Source organism: Malurus melanocephalus, unplaced genomic scaffold, assembly GCF_030028575.1.
Source record: "Malurus melanocephalus ecotype Western Australia unplaced genomic scaffold, MMel_1.1 scaffold_26, whole genome shotgun sequence".
Lineage (NCBI taxonomy): Eukaryota > Metazoa > Chordata > Aves > Passeriformes > Maluridae > Malurus > Malurus melanocephalus.
In genome coordinates this window covers 104,192-126,476 of record NW_026623258.1, presented here as the reverse complement: position 1 = coordinate 126,476, position 22,285 = coordinate 104,192, and the positions used below count along the sequence as shown (strand labels likewise).

The window sequence follows — 22,285 nt, the reverse complement described above, 5'->3', positions numbered from 1 at the left end:
GGGCTCCTGGGGCAGCAGCTGCCCCGCAGGATGGAGGCAGGAGGGACCTTGCTCCTGCCTGCTGCCCCCAGGCACACGCTGGGGCATTCGAGAGCTTRGAAAAGCCAGGAAACTGCTGAAAATGGCATTTTGCTCTCCGTGTTWAACATCGCACCACTCTTACTCGAATAAATAAACAAACTCTGATGGGAATCCCCCCCTCCCCCAAGCCCCCTTCATTCCTTGCTTTAATAAAACTTGTCGCAGGGATGTTTGGTTTTTTTTTTTTCCAGTCAGCGGATTTTTACGTTGGTTAATGAGGGGGAAAAATTTTCTCTTCCCCCCCCCACCGCCCCCAATGCCTCCCCTTTCTTTCATGTCAGGGGCCAAGTTTGGATTGGAGCCTGGTGAAGTTTCTGTGTCATTTCCTGTTGCTGCCCTCCCCGACACTCGCTCCGCGCTCCGACCCTCCCGCAGACGCGCAGGGCGTCCKCCCTCCCGGCCGGTTTTTGGGGAGGATGTGACAGCGCTGGGCACACCTCACGCTGCCGCCTGTCACGGCTCATTCCTGCTCCTGCTGTCCCCACGGGCTCAGCTCCCAGCCCGCTGCCAGCAACGCCAAGAAACCGAACGCCAGAAGAACTTTCTTCTCTCCGCGCAGCTCGCCGTACTTCCCAGGCTGCCGGGAACCTGAGGCGGTGAGAGCAAACCCATCCTTCTCTCGCCAACTCGGGCTCCGCGGTCCTGTCCGTGCCCGTGGCCGGCAGCGGGGCGGCCGGGGGATGCTGGAGCTGTGTTTGGGTGGGCGAGGGGCAGCGGGGACGGGCGACACGGGATCCCGGCGTGCGGCTCGCTCCGTAGGACAGGTCAGCTGCGAGGGTTGGCACTGGGGATGTTTTACAGGCGCCGGTGGTTTGATGTGATATGAGTGAAGGGAAGAAGGGCTGTGAACAGAGRCAGAGAGCGGCACGGGGATGTGCAGAAGCCGGGCAGGCAGTGAGCGGAGGTGAGGCAAAGAGCAGGGGGTTCTCGGCGCTCTCTCTTACGTGCATGTACAGCTTCAGTTTAGTGCTCACAGGTTTTTCTCAGGGCTGGCTTGMGGCAGCGTTCGCGGGGTTTGTGAGTGTGTCCAGTCCCGGGGATTGCTTTTCTGACCAGAAAGAGCTGATACTTGTGGAAATCTGCGTTACCCACGCTAGGAGGAGAGGGCACAACTCAGCTGGCATCAGTAAAATCCTGCCTGTGTTGCCTTTCCTCTGCCATTGCCTTATTTGCTCGCTGAACGCACATATATTTGGTAGGAAAGAGACACAAATGCTTGTGCTTCAAAGTGGAGCAACTGTGACTTCATGTACTATTTYTGTCATTCCTGACTCGTTCAGTCTTGACTGTTTCTTGGACARACAAGGCGTAACAAACTGACGGGTAAATCCTGAAGCATGTGCTGGAGCCGGTTCTCGGAGCTTTCAGAGTTAAAAGGCTTTCTTGAACTCACTGACACAGGGCAGTAAATCTCAATGTGTCAGTAAGCAAGGGAAAAAAGCGCTTGCAGAGCATTACACACCGGCAGATAAAGTCGGTGCTGCACAGCCCCAGATCTTCACAGGCAGGATTAGCTCCCAACACCTCCAGCTACTCAGCAGCATTTAGAAAGGTCAGTTCTATGTACAATATTTACCAGCTAATTATGAGTGGGGCAATAATAGCCTTGGAGTTGGCCCTGGGAAAAATGAACCCAAGGCTCTGTGAATGTTGTGTTTACCTCCTGGTCACTGCTTGATTCACATTGCTCCCTCAACTCCCTCTCATTTTATGGTAGTTTGGCTGTGGAGTCTTCTCTGTCCCCCTTCTCCAGTGGGAAAGTGGTGGAAGAAGTGACAAGACGTGTGTGTAGGAAGGGGGCTTTGGGCTCACTCGTCCTTCTGCCCTSCCTCCAGCCAAGGCACATCACTTCCCATGGCTGGGCAAAGTTCGAGCTCCCTGTCCAGCCTTGGCACCCTTGCCTTGCTGCCACAGGCAGTGGGGGACCCAGGGGACGTTTACTGACAGCTTTGCCTGGAGTCAGTTTCTAGGTAAAAGCTCAAAGTTTCTTTCACAGTTCCTATATGAAAGCAACTTTTTTTTTTTTTTTTTTTTTTTTTTTTTTTTTTTAATCAAGTTGAGTAGGAAATCCTTTTTTGGGCTTTCCAATCTTGAAGACTCTGATTGCTGTGCTACTGAAGGATTTATCAAAAATACTTATAGTATTTTCACAGCTGGCTTATCCATGTCCTAGTGAGGGTCTTGAGGGTCTGTGCTACCACAAACGGCTTGATCTGAGACGACTTCTGGGTGTTGCTGGAGTTTAGGAAGGGCGGGGACACTCCAAAAGGAAGTTTGGATGTAGCCACCTTGTTTCAGAGTGTAAGAAAGTTTAATAATCTGTAGGCGTCAGGCTGTGCCAATTGGCTTCAGGGCTGAAGAATGGGCTCTGGCAGGGGTTAGTTTACTAGCAGARACATAGCCAAGAGAGTAATGAGCTCATGTAACACAGGGAGGAGAGAACCTGTGGCCAGAGTTGCTCCCAGCACCTCTCAGGAGCCTAAGGAACAGCACTGACCTGGAGCTGTGCTCTGTTTTCTCGATGGCAAAGGAAATGGGGGGACAGACTGGCATTTTTGCAGGGGTTCACCAGGCAGGTCAGCCCTGAGGTGAATGGAATCATTGCCTGTGCAAGGTAACTGGGGGGCTAACTGTGCTTCAGGGGCTGCTTTGGGTGCTTGGAGAGGGGAGAGGACCTCCAGTCCTTTAGAAATCCACCCAAATATGTGGATGCTGAGAATTGAACTTCTATCTCAAGCGCAGTTTTTGGGAATCAATTTCTAAACTATTCTAAAACTTTACCTGTGTGCTGTGTTGGGAGTTGAACATAATTTCACCCTCTTCATTTTTAAACTGACCTCACCCCTGATGATTTCAGTGACATTGTTCTTGATTTACAGCAGTGCAGGACAGGTAAGAATCAGTCCCTTAGTATCTGCTTTTTTCTGACACTTGCAAAGGAGAAAGGAAGACAAGAGAAACCCACTCAGGGTGAGATCATGATGAGAATTGAAGGATTTCAAGTACCATCATGACCCTTCTAGCTTTTCTTTTTTTTTTTTGGCTTTCTAATTTGCCCTACATATCAGCTTTTTTTTTGTCTTAACAGAAACTTGTTCTGTGTGTAAGCCAGTGCTGGGTCCTTGTTTTTACACAGAACTGCTGTAACAGCAGTAAACCCGGGGTCCCTGTCCTGTCTCTCTCCTTGTGCAGGCGTGTTCTCCACACCACACAGTGTTCCTGCAGCCTTGACAGATGAGCCAAGGGATGGCCATTCCAGTTCTGCTGCTTACCTTGGGAAAGCRCTCTGGAGCCCCACAGACTTTACTGTCTGGAAATATTTCCTGTTGCACAACATAAATAGTGTCTTTCAGTTTAATCCTGTTGTCTTAGATTACCTCACCAAAGCCCTACCTGGAGTAAAGCCTCTCTGGGCCACTCTGCTGCAGTGGGAGAACCAGAATTCTGAGAGGCCACTGGGTGGGAAGAGCCTGCAGGAAGGTGGGGTAAGCACGTGAATAGGGTGAAGCTTCCCTTCCCCYTTTCTCATCTGCACAAGGACAGGGCAAACAAGTCCTGCTTTGTAACAGCAGCTCTGTGCTGCTTCTCATCCCTGAGCCAGACCCCTCTGCAGCTCCACAAACCCACCGTGGCCACTGAGACCTCCAGGAGAGGTTTCCCATCACTGGTGGTCACCCCTCATGGTGCTGGTGAGGGGTGACCTTTTCTCTGTGCTGCTTTTTCCTGCTTCAGTGCTTGAGCTTGGTGTGGTGCTCCCAGTCCTGCCCGAGGTTGCTCTGAGGATTCTCTGCTGCTGCCYGCCTGCTTCTGTTGGCTGCCATCTGCTTTAGTTTCTCACAGGGGAACAGCAGCAGCATTTGGGGTGGCCTTGGCCCAGTTTGTGGGTGCTTCCCAGCTCCCTGTGCTTCCCTGTCTCCCCAGGCTGAATCAGACACTCTGTGTTCATCTKCTTTGCCCTTGCCCAGCTCCAGCCCCAGTTCTCATGGTATTTAAATGCTGATGCACAAATTTAGGTAACATTTACACGCTCCAGTGAGTCTTCAGCTCGCCTGCACAAATTTCTTGTTTTCCTTCTTYTAATGCAGTGCCACTACCTGAGGACAGTGCTGCCTCCTTGCTCCAGGGAGCTGCTGATCYCTGCTGTTTTTGGGACATTCCCACAGCAGTGAGGATGTGTAGTGGAGATGGTCAGGATCAACCAGACCATATCCCTGCTGCTGGCCAAACAGAGCCAAAAAGGTGCCTGCCTCCTTCCCTCCCCAAACAGAATCCTGTTTGCTTTGGCTATTTTTAAACATATCTACTGATGGAGCCTGGAGCTTGCTAACAGACTGAGCCTTGCCACATGCAACCCACAACTCTTAAAAATGGATTGTTGTGGAGATGGGAAGGGCAGTTTTTGTTCTTCTGCTCGCTGCCTTGGGGCTGCCTGACGTGATGGTGGTTGTGGCAGTCACTTACTTCCCAGTAAATCATCTAAGGGTAGCAAACTTCTCAAGGTCAGAGGCTTTCTCKCCTTCCTCCTGACTCCTGGACCTGAACTGGTGAGAAGGAGGTGAGAGACCTCTATATCCCATCAACAATTCCCTCAGTTGTCCTCTCCCTCCCTGGAAGTGTTATTTTTGGTTAATTCCTACAAGTCTGGGCCTCCCTGGTCTATCCTGTGGGAGGAAGCTCCAGGCTGGAATTTTGTAATAAAAGCCAGATTTTTCTCTGGAGGCAGAGTGGAGGAGGCCACTCCTGTTGCTTCTTCAGTTCTTGTTAGTTCTTGATCAGCTTAATCTGGCAACTGTGAGAGGTTTTCTTTCTCTGCTGAGAATAAATTTGGCCTCTGAGGAAGGTCRGCATTGTGGTTTTCTCCCTGAGATACCTGATTTCCACAGGGCCACTGGTAGAAATCACAGCTCAAGCTGTTTGAACTTCATCTTCCTGATGGAAGTTCTTACCAGTTCACTGGGGTTGAGTCTCTGAGTGCATCCAAGGCCATTAGAACCATAGTTTTGCTGAAAACACAGAGTTTTTGTCCAGTGTCCTTGGCCAGGGTTAGTTTGCTGTCAGCCTGAGGAGCAGGGAGCAGTCTGTCCCCTCACACACCAGCAGAGGCTGGTTTTCACTGGAGCGAGTATGTCTTTGTACCTGCACTTTGGAGAGCTCTCAGAGGTGTTCTATGGTTATGAAGAAAACGCAGATCTGGTCTCTGATTTCCTCTGTGACCACAATAATTCAGTGTTTTCCTCCTTCAGTGACCACTGGCAATGGAAAGACCATTGATCCCTGCTCTCTTTTCCTTGCCCGTCCTTGAAGTGGGGGTTGTTTCTGTAGGGGCTGGTGCAGTGGAAAGCTAAGAGCATCTGAAGTTGCCATAATTTAAATATGCAGGCATGATCTTAAATATATAGGGAGCTATCTTAAATATATACAGGGAGCTTGCTGATTAAATCTGAGTTTGCTTCTTGGTCATCAGACCCAGCACTAAGGATGGAGAAGCAGCTGAAGCTGACAGATCATCCTCACCTGTTAAATAGTTTTCTGGAGTTTCCCATCCAGACTTATTTCACTGATTTAGTAAAATCTATCTTGTGTTCCTTTCATTTTACTAGTCACTGTGATTCTCCTCTGACATAGCCTAAATTATGCTTGGACTACTTTTTTTTTTTTTTYCCCCTTCTTTTTTATTAATGTATCCATGGACTGTACAGTCTTCAGAGACTTATTTTTCTTTAATGAAATCAGCCTAATTTTCCTGGCTAGTGTACTGCATGAATGTCACACTTAAATATGTGCTTTCAAGTCCAGTCCTTTCCCTCAGATATATGACTTTACACTGTGTCTGTCCATGTTAAACTGCAGTGCTGATTTACTACATCAGTGACCATGAAAGAYTCCAGTTCCTCTGCCTCCTGTTTTGTTGTTTCTCATTGTTTATTATCCACAGTGATCTGATTTTTGGAATGGTTGGCACATTGTAAGCTGAAGTTTCTTAATTATTTTCCTCTGCTTGATACAATGGTTGCAATTAGATTAATGTGTATTTAGTAGGTTTGGATTACAGAGCAAGTACAAAGAGCTCTCCTGGGAGCAATGATGCCATGAATGTCACAGCAGTGTGTGGTSCCAGGTGTGCACAGGAATGAAGGGGTAAAAATGTGCCCAAAGTGTACGAAAGATCCCTTCTCTTCCTCCCACAAGCAGGAGGTGGAAGCAGAGTGATCACCTGTCAGTGGCTAATCATCYTTCCTTCCTTTTTTTTTTTCCCTTGAAGAGTCCTATAAGTGTTTTCTTTGCACAACTTCTGCAGCAATTCAGAAGGGTGCTCTTCAGCCTGCTGAGGAGGCTTGAACAGTACCGAGCTTGTGAGATCTGAGATTTGGTCAGCAGGAGTCTAAATAGCTTTCAGTCTTGCTGTTTAAACATGCAAAATTGGGAATTCCCTCTGTTCTGTTTGCTTACTTGAAGAAGCCCAGGCTAGGCAAACCTGCCAGGCATGCTAATGCTTCCTGACAAACTGCTTCAAAACACGAGTTYCATGTGAGGACAGCAGAAACCCTTCCCAGAGAGACAGAAGCTCGCCATGGGCACTGTGGTCATATTTAATCAACCTCCACCTCCAGGTTGTGCTTCCCTGCCTGGCTCTGCATCACCTGTCCTTCGGGAGGATGCTGTGCCAGGTGCTGAATATCTCATGCACCACTCGTGAGAAATCCCAGCTGGTATTTAGGAAAGGCTTCTGTGCCATGGCAGCCAGCTTCAGCAAGGAGCAAGCCAGGAGGCAGGTGCCCATTTGGATTTTCCCTGGTGTTTCAGCTGGCTGGCTCTCAGCAGCTCCTGGCTGAGCACACCAGGGAACACCTAACTGCCCTTCCCAGACACCCTGTCTCCCTGCACCCTCCGTGTACAGTGCAGGTTCTGAGTCACTCCTCACAAATTCGGTGCTCCTGGCTCCTCATGACTCTGCTGAATGCCTCAGCTCTTAAAATGAGTGCTCCAGGTCATGCTGCTGGACAGGGTGGCTGCAGGTTTGCTATTGTGACACCTTGGTAAGGCTTTGATTAAACGTGGCCTCTGGTCAACTTGCCATAACTCAGATTTTGCAGGTGCAGAGGACAGGCTTCAATCTGGGGAAGCATTCTCAACCTTAACCATTATTTGTGAGGCAGTGTGTGAGGCACTGCCTGTTGTTGTCACTAGGAGAAATGATGCATGTTYGAAGGGGATCACACAGCTATCAGGCTGTGCAATCTGGCTTTATTTTCCACCAACACTAAATACTTGCTGATTCTGTCCAGATCCTGCTTGTTCTGTAGTTTTCTAGAGTTGTCTCTGAGGCAGGAACTTGCTTGCAAGAAAAAAAAAAAAAAAAGAAAAAGTATGCATCATACAGGGCTCTGGTTTGCTCTCTGCACAGCTCTGACTGTGCAGCTGGCTGCCAAGCATCACACAGCAAGGCAGAGCAATGCTTGTGAATCACCATGGAACAACATCAGACGAGCCAAACAGACCCATGTGATTTTAGGCAGGGCTCAAGAATTTTGTTCCTTTAGCTTCAACCCAGGGGGCAAATTTGTTCATTTTTCTGGCACTGCAACAATGATAAAGCCTCTGCACCCATTTGCCATGAACCGGTACAATTTGTTCTTTGAAACATTTGCTGTTCCCATTTTGTGTGGTAATAGCAGTTAAAGGAAAGGTGGAGTTTTTGTGGGACCAATTCTCAGGTACATTAAGCTGCTTTTACCCTCTCCTGAGCATATAAAATATCCTTAAAGCAGTGTAAATGGTGTTGTTGAAGGACTCCAAATAGGTTCCTGGCTCTGAAGGATGTGCTGCAAGCATTTGTGGGCAGATGGATAACAAACTGTGAATTGGCACCTCTCCCTCTGGTGCTTAGGACAAGGTGCTGATGTCTGGTGGCCACAACAGATGTTGAATGGAAGTTTTGGGAAGGTTGAAGCACCTGTGTCTGAAGACACTGAGTGCTCCCRTGGGTCACCTTTCCCATGCACTGGACACTTGCAGGTTCCTGAGCCTTACCTGGCTGGGTCCCAGCAGGCTCGGACTGAAATCACAGAACCATGGAAATATTAAGGTTGGGAAAGACCTCCAGTTTCATTGAGTCCAACCATTAACCCAACACCACCATGTTCAACACTCACCCAAGTCCCTTAGCACCACATCTGCACACTTTTTGAATGCTTCCAGGGATTGCAATTCCACCAATTCCCTGGGGAGCTGGTTCTAATGCTCGAGCACAAATCTTGTGACAGAACTGTGTAACAGCATAGATGGTAAAGTTCCAAAACCTGAAATGCTCATTGCTGCAGAACTCACTGCTATAGAAACACCACCAGAGCTTTCTTGATTTTTGATTCTTTCCCCTCATGGCAGAGATCMCATAGTGTGAATCAGCTCAGAGATGAAGTGTACAGCTACCAGCAAAAGAGAACTTGACCTAGAGAGGAAGGAATGAAGGTGTTTTCTGTGAAATACAGGAATGCAGGCAAAGATGTGAGGAAAACTACCTACTAAAAAGAAGCAAGCTTGTGAAGTGGACATGAAACTTCCTACATTGCCTTTCCATGTTTCCTGGACAGGGTACAGTTATTTCAAAAAAACACAGCCTGATGCAAGAACCTTATTGTCCTTATTACAGTGGCTTCTTGGAACCTAATGTGCCCCACAGGACCACTATGGACCTGAGGAAGAGACCAAATGCAGCTGGAAGAGCCTGTTACCTCCACCAGTGCAAAATCTGTGACAGGAGGAAGGTCATCTTATCCAGTTGAAAAGTAGGGGTGCTACCGTGAAACCATCTGTCAGAGGTTTCATTCCTTCTTGTTTGTGCTGTGCTGGAAAATTGAAAAGCTGTATGTGATTGCTTTGGTTAGTAATGAGGGAAGGACAGAAAAAAAACCCACGACTTTTTTTTTTTTTTTTGTATATGTTTCTTGACAAAACATGTGCTGTCTGCAGAGAGACCTCACAGCATGCTAGTTCTTAAAGCATATATGCAAAAGTGCAAAACTGGAGGTTTGTTGATCCTGGAAGAAAARGCAGATTCTACACAGGAGCTCAGGGAAAAAAAATCTCCCATTTCATCCGTATTTGCATTTGCTTTACTGATGAATGGATGCAGCTTGCCTGTGTAGTGGTTTTGTCCTGTTAGTCTTCTGAATCTGTGTAAATTTTATTTCTGGCAATTATGATTTCAAGACCTGGTTGCAAGGTAGGCAGCTGAGGAGCTATATCATCTTTTGCATCCTCTCCTTCACTGAATTCCTAAGCTTTGGCTCTTGCTTTAGAGCAGAAGTTTAGTGATGGAGACTSTGGGGACTAAATGGCTGCATGGAAAATGTGAACCTCCATCAGGGACTGAACTTTGGTCTACAGAAAACAACCTGATGATTTCAATCTGCAAAGGGCCACGAGGATCTCCAGATTAAAAAATGCACTATGGGAAAATGTAAAATAAAATCTCCATAGCTTTGAAGAGAATTAGTTCTACCTTCATGTTTCCATTGAGCCATGGACTGTTTGAGGGTATCTGTGGGKTTTTTTTCACTCTGGTCCATACCTAGATCATTGATTCAGCTGTGGCACTGCTGTGGTACAACACACAGTGACATTCCTGTGAGGTTCCAAGGAGGAGGAGAAGTCAGTACTAAGGCAGGCTGCTTTGTTTGTGGGGAAACACCTGTGATCCCGCATTCCTTCTTCCATGTGTTTAATCTGTTACATCACCATTCAGAGTCTGGTACTGAACAATGAGACTGAATTGTTCTGCTTGACTTCAGTTCAGCTTTTTTTTGGCCCCTTCAGTGTGAACGTGGGCTCTTCATGGCTGCAGTTAACTAGGAGGCACTGTAGAAAAGTTCTAGCATGCATTTATTTAAATAACATTGCATTTATTTAAATAACATCTGATACATTCTGGGGGATAAAATGTATGGAGTAGTTACAGTGCTGTTTCCAAAGAGCATCCTTGGCAAGAAAATAGAGAGGAAGGAAAGATTTGTTACGTGTGCCTGCATATTGCCCCTAGAACAGGATCAAAGTTACAAGAAAACCTCTGTTTTTGTTTCTCCACAGTTGTTAAAGTTCACAGGCTTCCCAGGATCTACATTTCAAGGCTATCATCAGCTAGATTTTTTACATTTACATTTGTTCAAAATAGTTTCCAGGCAGTGGGTAATTAGTGGTTAGGAATGGCTTGCAGTTTGGTGATAATTTGATTAAGTGAAATCCTTAGGAAAATGAGCATTCCAGGTCTTTTTTGTTTCCCTGCTTCACCTGTGGACCACAGCTCCTTCCCCACCCAGTCTCACAGGAGGYACCTCCTTTATCTCCTGCATTTCATAAGGAATAGAGGAATGATAGTCARAAAAGACAGGAGGATGCCTCCAGCCAGAATGAGTAGCAGGAAAAGACATTAACTCCAAAAAATTGCCACTTTAGCATTTTTCCAGGAKAACTTAAAGTGCAGTAATTATATCCCTCTCCCCAAGAACTCCATGTRCTCTGGTTCTTTTGAATTAATTAATCCCTAAGTCAGAAGCAGTCTGCAAACAAATGAAGATGACCTGTGCCTGTGCGTTTCTATGCTGGCCACTAAGCTAGTGAAGAAATGGGGGAAACAAAAATAAARAGGTAAATATTCAAAGTTTACCCAAATATGTAAAAATGAAAATAATTTTCTAATGTTGTGSAAGATGGGATGTGAATTTTTTAAAATAAGATGGTGAAGTGATATAGCAGTATAAGCTGAACTGTTAGTCCTTGTTAATAAAAGGACCATTTTTTGTCCTGCCCCTTCATTCAGAAGTGGGGACAGTGGAAGGGAGAGTTAAGTACTTAGGTTAATTTCTTTTATAAAAATCTTTGTTTTACTCATTTACTTCAGGAAATTTTGATTTAAAATTCTGATTTAGAAAAGGATGATGTCTTTATGCCTTCCTGTGTAAACTGTGGAGATTTGTCAAATAGTCACTGACTCAYGTATTCCCAGTTGGTGGGAATGGATTTACAAATGTTTGGACTTAGAAACCCAAACAGATTTAAAAAGAGTTGCTTGAAGTGGTTTTGCAGATCTTGTTGTGACAATGATGTATTGTTCATGCTTCCAAACCATAGGATTAGGACCAACACAGTTCTGCCTTGGGTAAAAGAAGAAAACAGTCTCACTTTCCTTGCTCTCTACAACCCCCTGACAGGAGGCTGGAGCCAGATGGGAGTCGGTCTCTTCTCCCAGGTAACAAGTGACAGAACAAGAGGAAAAGGTCTCAAGTTGCACCAGGGAAGGTTTAGATTGGATATTAGGAAAAATTTCTTCACAGAGAGGATTGTCAGGCATTGGATCAGGCTGCCCAGAGCAGTGGTGGAGTCACCATCCCTGGAGAGATGTAACAGACACGTAGATGTGGCACTGAGGGGCAGGGTTTAGTGATGCCTTGGCAGTGCTGGCTTAATGGCTGGACTCGATGATCTTGGAGGTCTCTTCCAGCTTAAATAGTTGTATGATTCCTTGTGTGCTGGAGAATTTTCCAGCATTTGGTGAGCCAGCATGGTCCTGTGTGTAGCACCACCACTGGCCACCATCTGACATCCTGCTGGACACTGCCTCAAGAATAGCAAACCCAGCTTTTTAGGTACCTATAAAAATGGTCAAAAAGGAATAATGAGTCCATTCAGTCCATCTTCCTGGATAACAGCAGCAACAACTAACAACCACAGACTTACCATGGATTTCATCTCATGGCAATTACAACAGGCATCCCATCCCTGTTTTTCAAGTGGTACCATCCTTGGCAGTGCTGTTTCTACCACTGCCAGCAGCTGACATGGGTAAAGCTTTTGTYACTGTCCCTCCTCTCAGCCCTGTGTCCCTCTGAAGCAGCGCATGTGACATGAGTGGTCCCTGTATCCTTGCTGGGAACCCCCTGAGCTGTAGCAGGTTCTCCCAGGGTCTACATCCAACTTCATTTGCAGGACCTRTGTGTGCAGAACACGTGAAATCCCTCAGGAAGGTTTTCAGTCTAAACCCATTTAAAACTTCATATGGAAAAAGAAAAGTCAGAAAGTCCTTTCTCAGCAATACTGTATCCATGAGGTTTGRTTAATTCACCTTGAAAGAGGCCTTTAGGAGGACTGGCACGTTCCTGGTGTGTTTGGGATAGGACAAAAGCAGCAGCAGATAAACAGAAAAGATGACAGCAGCCTGGCGAGGGGGTCACGGGATCTGCGGGGCTGGCGGCACTGCCAAAGCCGATCCGTTTGTGCTGCAGCCGCTTTTTCTCACAGATGGGATAAAAATAAGATAGATTAAGTATATCCAAGAAAAAATAGTTACACAAAGGCTTGAGAAAGCTGCCARTGTCAGCAAAGGGAGGCAGTAATGTAAGCAAACTTCAGAGGAGGGAGCTGCAGAGCGTCCTGCCGGAGGGAGCAGAGGGGACTGGCGGAGTGTTGGCTGGATGTGGGGTGAGGGGTGGCCGGGCAATTTGGTTGACTCGTGTCTTCTGTGTTTACCAAGGCAAACCCCAGTGGAGGGGGAGGTTTTTCTTTTAGCTGATGAATGTGTCTGCTATTAAAATGTTTCCCTCGCTTTYTGTGGTTCTTTGAGTCAACATCTGCCTGGGAGAGTCATTCAGGTTGATAGGTAGATACAAAGTCCGTGCAGAAATCTGGAGCTCGCTRTCAGTGCTGTTGATGTCTGTTCTGCTTCTCTGGGATTGGATAMACATTTGGCTTTGTTCTTGCACCCATCTTTCCATCAGTTCCTTAGGAATGGCCRGTTTAGGCAAGGTGAGGCACTGCTCCCTTAGACTGGATCTTGTATCAGTGAGCAACCACGCCTCAGCTGTCAGAGCTGTAGGATGGTCCCCAGTGAGCACAAAGCTGCAGTTTGGATGTCTGATGGAGCAKAAGAAGATGGACTTTCAGGGCTTTGCAGGGCTGAGACCAGCAATAGTCATGGCTTCTTGGTGACTCTGTAGTCACTGGCTGTGAGGTTGGTCCCAGGCAGAGGCAGACTGCTCTGCCTTGTTTCAGTCAGCTGGGAACCTGCTTCCTGTTGATTTCTGCTCTTCCTTTAATTTTGTTTTTAGAGAGTTACCACAGCTGGGTTAAGGCTAATGGTCTAAGGGTCTCCATACATAAAGTCTTCAGAGGGGCTGATGCATAGAAAAACCTCTTACCTGGCACTAAGAAGGGAAGACTTGTACGTGCATTAAGTATGTGAAGGGAGGAGGATGGAGCCAAACTCTGCCTGGGGGTACCAAGCAGAAACTGATGCCCAGGAGGTTCCACCTGAACGTGAGGCAGAGATTCTTTCCTATGCAGTAACCAGGCATTGGAATAGATTGCCCCAGCGAGCCTGTGGAGTTTCCCTCACTGGGGATATTCCAGRCCTGTCTGGACACAATCCTGTGCCCTGTGCTGTGGAATGACCTTGCTTGAGAAGATGAATTGCTGTGGTCCCTTCCAGCCTGGCTCATGCTGTGATTCTGTGATTCTGAGACCAAGTCTGAAATGGTGCTTCTGTGATTTGTCAACAGTTACTCTGCTTTGGGGAGGTGTAAGCAGTGAGGGACATGACCAGAAGGAACTAAGACCACAGGATATCATTCTCCACTAAGGAGCAGTTATTTGTTGGCCTCTGGAGTAGTTACTTCAGACAGGTTTTTAAATGCACTTAATTTAGACAAGAAGTAATCTCGCTGGAAGGGGGTTGGGAACGTGTAGAGAACATWCTGGGGATAAACATCTGCCTCCTTTTGGTTAACAACCATATTTATTACATTAAAACAAATAGCACTATCTGACCCAGAGAGCTTGTGGAAAGAGGCCAGAAAATAAACTGCGTTGCTACTGATGAGATAATGGATCAGGAAAAAAAAAGTAAAAAAATGACAGTGCTAAAAAAATAGTCAAAAAGCTGTTTCTCATTTCTTTTTACATTCTTCTGAAAATTAAGACAAGTGTAGTTTTTCATCTCAGCTTCACTTTGTAGTTGGTGGGTTTTACACTTGGCCAAAGAGAATTACAACTTGTCTTTTGCACATTGTTTGAGAACAGCATCAGAAATGTGTCTGAGCAGCAAACTTCACTCCCTCCATGCATAAGGGTTGGGGATTTGATGTGTTTTATATCAGAAAGAATAACCAGATGCAAAGATTGTGCCAAGGCTCCTAGATGGCCAGGAGGGAGCTGGATCTGGGCATTCCCTTTAGCCCTCTTCTCTAGAGCTGTGTGTCTGTCTGGGTCTGGGGAAGCAGTGTCACTGATGCCAGGGCAGTGATCCCTGTCTGCCTGGCCAGCCRTGCTGGTCTCCCCTCTGGGATGATGCAATTTCCTTTGCTTCTTTATTGGGTGATTAAAGGAGCTGCTTCTTCTCCCTTTTCCTTGCAGGTAATTTATCTGGATTTAATAACTTTTCRTAGTTGAGGGTTTCCTCCAGATGGATTAGGAGGCAATGCAAGCAGTGCAATGACAGCACTGTCAAGGGAAGTATCTACAGTGTATAGATTACCTGTTCTCCTATTGTATTTGCTGGGATTTATGTGTACACCCTGGCTGCCACTTCAAAGGCAACTKTAGCTAATGGGTGTTGTTTACTGCAGTGAAGTTAAAAGGAAAATTATTTTACATGTCTTTCTGGTAGCTGTTGCTAAGTTTAGTGGTGGCTTTACCTGCCTGAAAGGAGATTGTAGACAGATGAGAGTCAGTCTCTTCTCCCAGGTAATGAGGAAATGGCCTCAAGTTGCACCAGATAGGGTTTAGATTRAATATTAGGGAACCTTTCTTCACTAAAAGTGTGGTCAGGCATTGGAACAGACTACCCAGGGAAGTGATGGAATCACTCCCTGAAGTGCTGTAAAATTTGCAGGTGTGCCACTTAGCGACTGGTTTAGTGGTGGGCTTGGCAGTGGTGGGTTAATGGTTGGACATGATGATCTTAGAGGTCTTTTCCAACCTTAATTTTTCTGTGATTAATAACTGCTTCAGAGTTTTCAGAATTCTCCTCTTGGTGTTTGGCCCATTGGTGGTATATGCTCTTTTGAAACAGTCAGATACCACTCATTATCACCAAGTTTTCTATCTAGAGGACCCTCCTACCCAGAAGCTTTCRTTGCCTCTCTTGTGAGCAGCAAATGGCCCCTGCCACAGCGAGTCAGGGGTGCTGTGTAGGGATTTGCATTAATAAAACATTGAGCTGGAGATTTGGCCGGAGGCTCTGACTGCAGCCCACCTGCTGTAGAGCCAGATGTGAACCCATGAGRTCCTGCAGGGATGTGCTATCCTAGCATGTGCCATCCCAGCCCTGGGAGCCATCCCTGCAGCTGAGAGTGGAGCTCTGCTGAGCTGTCTGTGGCCAGGYTGGCTCTGCTGAGTCTCTGCTGTCACTGCAGCCCTGCCCTGCGCCCCACGGAGCAGCTCTGCCTGTGGCACTCAAAGGGACTGCCTCTTCTTCAGCCCAAGGGGGGAAATTGTGCCCTTTTGGGCTCTCTGGGGCCCATTTTCAGTCCTGGCACTTTGGGGCACTTCCCACATGACGCGATTGTTCTTTCAGGGCACGGATAACTACAGCTATTGATTTATTTTGTTGTTCAGCGCAGGAGGAGCATGAGGGAATACAGATGTCTGCAGTAAGTTTCAGAGACCACTTTGTGGCWACTTTGGGTTGCTTCCATATTTGCAGTTGTCCCATTTTCTTTGATGTAGAAGACTCCCCTGAGTCTGAAATACTTCCCTTTAGGTTTTCAAGGTCTAACTCTTTCTGCAACAGTTCTTATGAATGTTTATTTTTTCTAGGGAAAAGTCTGCATGGGAATRCTCAATATATGAAGGGCTTGCAGAGGTCTTTCCTTTGAGCCCATGGACAGTTTCCCCCGTGGCAGGGCAAGGATTGATACACAGGGTTTAGCTCACAATAAGCCTCAATTTGGGATAGGAAGGCACTTGGACCACACCACACAGGATTTTAGGGGTTTCCTCTGGTAGAAAGGTGGATCCATCTCTAGTGGCTGTTCACAGCCCTGYAATGAGCACATCCTTTGTAATGACACCTTTTTTCTTCCTCCTTGAATTCAGGGGTTGCTTTACTTAACTCGATTTGCAAGTCTATCAACCAAACTCTATCCATACATTTTCCCAGTAAAGACAAACCTAGTCTCTGACAAAAGGATTTTGCTTCTGTGCTCACATAGTTTATTGCTTAGAAAGAGGAATTAAGTAGCAAATAGAGTTCCTGGCCCCAGCATGGGTTTCTCTGTTTGCATAGCCCTGTCAGCTGTGCCATTTTTCACACGCGGCATGGACAAAGTGTTACTGGCAAAATGTTTATGTACAGGAGGAGCCAGTGTCACGTACCTTCCCCAGTCCCACTCACCCACCTTTCTCTGAAAGCTTTATAGAGAGAGCTGCAGAGCTGCTGATAGAAGCAGTAGAGAACAGAAAAAGTCAAATGCCAAGTTTTGTTGCAGAGATTTTCCTCCTCAGGACTGTGAAAAGTGGAAACACAAACTGAGTAATGGGTCTGATGATGCTGGACTGTGAGCAGGTTTTAAACCCCCAATCTTCGCAGCACACCAGCATTTAGCCTTCAGTCTCCCGAGTTACACAACATTACACAACGCTCTTAAATAGGCCAATTATTTCTCTATGCAAGAGTGACTCAGAGAGATTTTCCTGTCTGTTGCATATGAAATATATATTTAATTTTCTCCAAGAAAGCCCATTTTTATTTGCAATTCAAGTGAATCAATATTCCAAAATGGCATTTCAATAAAATCAAAGTTGTAAAGTAAACAGGGTAATGAAAAAGAAAGCACTGTAAATAGATTTTCAAATGTCAGACAGTTGATATATATTTTCAAACATGTAACTTGATTTCACAGTGATAAATATGGGAAACTCATAGCAGGTGAAAAAAAACTATGAAAAGAGAAATGATGTGAATATCCCTGTGTTTTTCCCTTTAGCTATGGCAACCTGCAGGTGTGTGGTACACCCCTGGCTGGAAGGGAGAGGACAGGTATTGCTTTTGTAACAGATTTTTAGAATTATAGGATAGTTTGGATTKAAAGGGAACTTAAASATCATGATGTCCAAGCTCCCTGCAATGAGCAGGGACATCATCAGCTAAACCAGGTTGTTCAGAGTCCTGTCCACCCTGACCCTGAATGTTTCCAGGGATGGGGCATCTACCACCTCTCTGGGCAACCTGTGTCAGTGTTTTACCACCCTTATTGTAAAGAAAAAAAAATGGCTGAAAAAAAAGGCAATTTGCATTTAGAGGCTCATTTCATCAAGCCAGCTCTTGGATTTTTTTTTTGTGTCAGCAGAGGAATGCACAGGAGGAAGGGCACTCAGGAAGAGCTGTGGGGGTCACTTCAGGAGTCAGTATTGCCCTGATGCCTGAGCTGATGGTGCTGGGAGGATGCTGCAATCCCCATCTCTTCTGTGCTTGCAAATCCCTCAGCTTTACCTGATGTTCCACGTGCTGCACAAATGACTCCCTCCTGCTTTTCCCAGGGAGGCACGGTGTGGTTGTGCTCTGCTGGGCAGGGACCACGTTCCAGCAGCAGCGGCTGCATTTTTATGCTCTTGTGTTGGAACAGGACTTGCGTAGTTCAGATTGTCCCTTGCAGTCACCCACAGCAGAAACCCTGTGATTAGAAACTTGTGAGGACAACCCTGCAGCTTGCAAAAAAAGTTTGCCATTTTTTGGGGGAGAAAAACAACCAGAGGACTGAAGAAGTTGTACGTCCCGAGGTGTGAAAGTTGATGCAAAGAAGCCAAGTGTACAAGTGCCACGTTATCACCAAACAACTTAGAGGTCGTAGAAGGATAGCAAACAATGCCATACATGTTTTGGTTTTCTTAATCACAGTATCTCTCCCTAAAATCTGATTCAGATTTAYGTGATCCAGATTTCCCAAGTGTATGGTGAAGTCAAAGCTGGTTGGTTTCCAGGTCAGAGAGATGTGAATGGACTGTAGACACCTACAAATCACCTACAAAGATTTCTAAATTAAGTGCTATTATTTAGATTAGAAAGTTTGGGAACACTTTAAAATGAATGAAAGAAACTATAAAGTAATTGAACTAATAATCTGTTTGAGGGGAGGATTGAGACATGAATTCAAATTGGTTTAAAAAGAGGGACATGGAGGTTGAGAATTAATACAGCTGGTGTCTCCTGTCTTTGGAGAGCTGGTAAGCAGGGATGGGACATTTGGTGGATGAAGAAACCATTGCTTTGGAAGTGGAATTCTCCATCCTGGTGAATTTTTCAGGCTTTTCAGGTCACTACCTGAACATGCATTTCTGAGAGTGGGAAGTTTTCCATTCTGTGAATGAGTGATTCGGGGGTTTGGTGTGTCCATGCTGTGATGTCCAGCAGTGGGCTGAGCTTGGCTGAGCTGCCATGTATCACCTCATTGGTTTTATCCAGGGGCTCTGGATTTCTGAACAATGGTGATTTTTTAGTTTGGGAAAGTGCTGTTCACATSACCCTAAATGTGGGCTTGGGCATTTTCTTTGATGTGAGAAGCAGATGTGGTGCTGTCCCATTTTGCTGCCAGGAGTCCAGGGTAAGACTCAGACCTCCCAAGCTTTCCTGTTGTTTTGTCTTAATCCAGGAAATTCAGTTGGCATCTTTCTTATTCCTGCTGGTTGGAGGGGCTTAGAGCTTTCATTAGATGCTGGATCTTGATCCCAGCTAATGAAAAGCAGAGCAAAATCATACTCACAGTCCGGCAGGGGGTTTGAATACTTGTGCAACAGGAAAGGTCCTCTCAGGTGCAGCTTAAGCAGTATGGTTTGTRTAGTGCTCAGCAAAGCCCTGTCAGTGCTGAGGTTTCCTGTTGCTCATAGAATTCCTTTACTATTAGTTTTCTTCCTTTTTTTTTTTGGTCATGCTTTGTAGAATTTGATCTCTGCTTTAAATTGTATCTCCGGTAACGTGTGCGCTTTGATTATTGCAGTGTGCCTTGCTGGATAGGGATCATTCCCTTCCTCAGTCTCAATTTGCTTCACCTTCACTTCTAACTTTACATTCTGGGGAAAGGAAAGGTTTGTTTTCCTTTGGGATTGCCTGAAATGATGGTCTTTGATTTCTATGTCCATAGCCTGAAATTGTTCTCAAATCCAGCTTGTCATATTGAAATGATTTACTTCTTTCATTGTTTGAATCTCCCCATTACTCCTTGCCAATTCTGTGTGCGAGAATGTTCATTCCTGCATTTACCAGGGCTTTCTGCATCTGACTGGACTGGCAGGTTCACATCTGTCTTTCATAAGGAGGATTTTGCAGACAAGAACTCCCTGGAAAGGGATTAAGCTTTTTGGTTGTTGTTATTGTTGTTGTTCCTGTGTTTGTCACTGCTGAGAGGATGATAAATGCCATGCACGGGACTCACCATGAGGAACTTGTGTCCCTCAGAGGGGATGGATGTCATTGTCTCTGCCTGTCATCACCTGTATTACAGTTTTTATTAATGAAAACCCAGCAAGTGCTTGCACTGCAGCAGCCTGGGCAGTGCAGAGCAGCTCYGAGGCTGTGGCTGAAGGCTGCTCAGTGATTCTGAGTGTCATGGATAAAGGAAATGGAAAAATGGATAAAGCAGGATTGCCAGGGTCTGCATATCAATATTTGCCCCATCTTAAGCCTGTTTGTTTACTGATTCCCTATGGATCAGCCACCTCCTGCTCATGGTGGATAGCATGAGAAAAGTTCCGTCTGTGYCCTGAACTAGCTGTTCTTATATTTCAGGGTTAGTGTGGGGGTCAGATAAATTTTAAAAAATAAAGTGGTAGATAGCTGTAATTTTAAATATCTAAATCTCTCCATCTGGTACGGCTGGAGTCCCTAAGCCCAGAACTCCAAGCAGAGTTCACACCAGAGTTCACAGGTGCCATCAGCACCTGTGGGGTATCTGCAGGTAAAATTGTGTCTGAACACCTTGCAGGGTTTTTTTGAAAGCCCTCAGAAGCAGAGAAGTCCTGTTSTCCCATCATGAAGTCCTTCAGACTGGGGTCACACGGGCAGTGTGGGGCAGAGCGAGGAAGCAGCTTGGCTGGTTTTGTTTACTCTGGCACGAATTTGCCTTGGTGGCCTTGGGCAAGTCAATCGAGTTCCACAGTTCAACCTCCTCACTTGTGAGAGGTAACTGCTGTGCTGTTTTTAAAACATCTGCGGTGTTTTTGAGAATTAATGAGTTGGTGTTTGAGGCACAATAGTTTTCCATAGGAGTTATTCACAGAGCTCTTGGTCCCTTTGCTCTGGAGGGTGTTAATTGCTGTATGCTTATGGAATGGCCCTAATGAGATGAGAGTAAAGGCATATGAAGGTGAGTGTGTGACTAACAAAAACAGCCTGGGTTAGAACAGATTTCCCCAGGTGAGAAATTGAGTTGCTGTTGGCTTCTGGCTTTCCTTTTGGCATGAATGCCTGAAAAGGCCCCAGTCCAGAGAGCATCCCATGATAAATCCCACCGTTCATCTTTCTTGGGACTCTCAGTGTTGTTTCTTTGCTTTCAGAAGTGCTCAGCCATGTAAGGGCAGAAAGGATTTGAAATTCCCTCCCCCTCCTATCTGTGTGGCCAGGTGAGGAAGTGAGGAATGTAATTTCATGCACCATAAATACTAATAATTCCAAGTACTTAGGACTCGAGCATGCACATTACTGTGGGGTGAGCTCTCTCCCCTGGCTGCAGCTGGAGTAATCACACTCAGGACCTGTTTGTCTTGGCAGAGCTGCCCTTTGGAATGAAGTAACTTTGGAAAAGACATTCCTTTGCTCATGGCAAACTGCTAAAAATATCTGAACTTCCACAGGGCTGTGGAGGAGAGCAAGCGTCGGGGTAAAGCACGGAGCATGGACCTCTGGAGGTTCAATTTTGAGCTCTGCACTGAGCTGAGCAGTGGCTGCAGGTCCCCAACACCCTTTATTGGACCTGGCACTGCCATGAGAATGTGTCATGGGGCYCAGAATGTTTAGCCCAATTTAGCCACTCAGAACATGCAAGTTACAGCAAATGACCTCGTCCTTGCTGAAAACCTCATTTTGCARCTCAGTGACTTGCATTTTGAATTTACAAGAATGATACAAGAACCTCTCTCTGTCAGTAGCTGTGCGAGTATCTTGGACAGTGCCTTGAGGCAGGGTACACAACACTGTTGTTAACCAAAGATGTGTTTTTCCCCCCTTAAAATAAAAGTAGGTAGCATTTCTCTTCTGTGACAGAAGAGATGCTGGTAAAGGCTCCAAGTTAAGGCTGTTTAACTATTTGAACATGCAAGGATGGCATAGTGTGAACTGAGTGAAGGCTGAGAGTTGCCTTTCTTGTGTGTGTGTGCATTTGTATAAAATAACCTTTTCAAAATGAAACAAAAAAGCATAATTTCACAGCTTGAAGGAAGGTAATGAAGTGCTGCATTTGTGCCTCTTCCTGAAGATCTGTCCCCAGGCCCTCACAGGCAAAGCAAGGGGCTTGCTCAGGTAGTTTATTATGCAGTGAGAGTTCCTGCTGCCGCTTTTCCTGTGCAGCTGGAACCCCAGCCCTGGGTGTTTTTATGTGTGATGCATGTGCTTACTTAGAGACACTTCATAAATCACATCTGAAAAGTGCCTTTGTGTGTGTGTGTGTGTTTTTCCCTTAGTTTTGCTTTGGAATTTGGCAATAAACAACTCAACTAAAAGAAAAATCAAACTTGGGATTGGTTCAGTCACCAGCTGTGGGGGAAGGGGGATTCCGGAGATCAGCATATTTGTAAGTGTGCAGTAGTTGTAATGGGTGTATCAGCTACTTTCTTGGCAAGGCTGATATTGTTTGATTATTAAGAATGATTCTGTGTTATTKATGTCACCCATCTGAGGTTGCTCTATCTTTGCAGATGTGCCCTAGAGCAGGGAAGCAGAGCACAGGCAGTGCAGCCAGACTGCTTAGGTTTTATTGGAAAGCACTGCTTTCATTGTAAGAACAGCTTTTTACAGCCAGGCAGCTCCGTCTGTCCTTGTTTTCCTTCCAGGAATGCAAGGGGCTGGGGCGGGGAGGACGAGAAGCAGAGAAATGCAACCTTGATTGAAACTCTGGGGGACCATGAAAAAGAGCAGAAAGGAAAGCAAGAAACCCATAAAAACACCGTAGTGTGGCCAGTGAAAGTGTGACACAGTCCTGAGAGCARGAGGGGCTCTGGGAGCTGT

General features: G+C 46.0%; 1 protein-coding gene across 3 annotated transcripts in view; it reads left to right on the top strand.

Moving 5' to 3' along the window:
• Nucleotides 1-22,285, top strand: part of EVA1A (eva-1 homolog A, regulator of programmed cell death) — a 132,367-nt gene that overhangs the window by 68,152 nt on the left and 41,930 nt on the right. The window contains exon 1 of one of the 3 annotated variants that reach the window (XM_057390408.1): nucleotides 919-985. The exons of the other annotated variants lie outside the window; for them this stretch is intronic. The gene's annotated coding sequence lies outside the window, so the exon portion shown is untranslated. Of the gene's footprint in view, nucleotides 1-918; nucleotides 986-22,285 lie in introns of those variants that run through there. 3 annotated transcript variants of the gene reach the window in all.